This window comes from Bison bison, unplaced genomic scaffold, assembly GCF_000754665.1.
Source record: "Bison bison bison isolate TAMUID 2011002044 unplaced genomic scaffold, Bison_UMD1.0 scf7180017864048, whole genome shotgun sequence".
NCBI classification, from domain to species: Eukaryota; Metazoa; Chordata; class Mammalia; order Artiodactyla; family Bovidae; genus Bison; species Bison bison.
Genome location: NW_011494620.1, coordinates 4,941,998 through 4,942,468, shown reverse-complemented (window position 1 = coordinate 4,942,468; position 471 = coordinate 4,941,998). Strand labels below are relative to the sequence as shown.

Here is a 471-nt window from a genome sequence, read left to right as displayed (position 1 = left end):
GCTTATGCTAACGCTCTGCCTTCACCGGCCTGCAAGCCTTAGGTTTTCTTTGAATTTTTAACTGGAGGATAATTACTTTACAATGTTGTGTTGGTTTCTGCCATACAACAGCATGACTCAGCCGTAAGTATACAATGTCCTCTCCCTCTCGGGTCTCCCTCCCACCCCGCATCGCACCCCTCTCGGTCATCACAGAGCACCGAGCTGAGCTCCCTGTGTTACACGGCAGCTTCCCGTGCTGTCTATTTTACGCATGGTAACGTATATGTTTGGGTTTCCCTGGTGGCTCAGACAGAAAAGAATCTGCCTGCAATGCAGGAGACCTGGGTTCAATCCCTGGGTTGGGAAGATCCCCTGGAAAAGCAAATGGCTACCACGCCAGTACTTTTGCCTGGAAAATCCCATGGACAGAGGAGCCTGACTGGCTATAGCCCATGGGGTCCCAAAGAGTCAGACGTGACTGAGTGACTA

General features: G+C 51.2%; 1 protein-coding gene across 2 annotated transcripts in view; it reads right to left on the bottom strand.

The window, feature by feature from the left end:
- DHRS12 (dehydrogenase/reductase (SDR family) member 12) overlaps positions 1–471 on the bottom strand; it is a 40,550-nt gene that overhangs the window by 26,549 nt on the left and 13,530 nt on the right. The gene's annotated exons all lie outside the window — the stretch shown is intronic.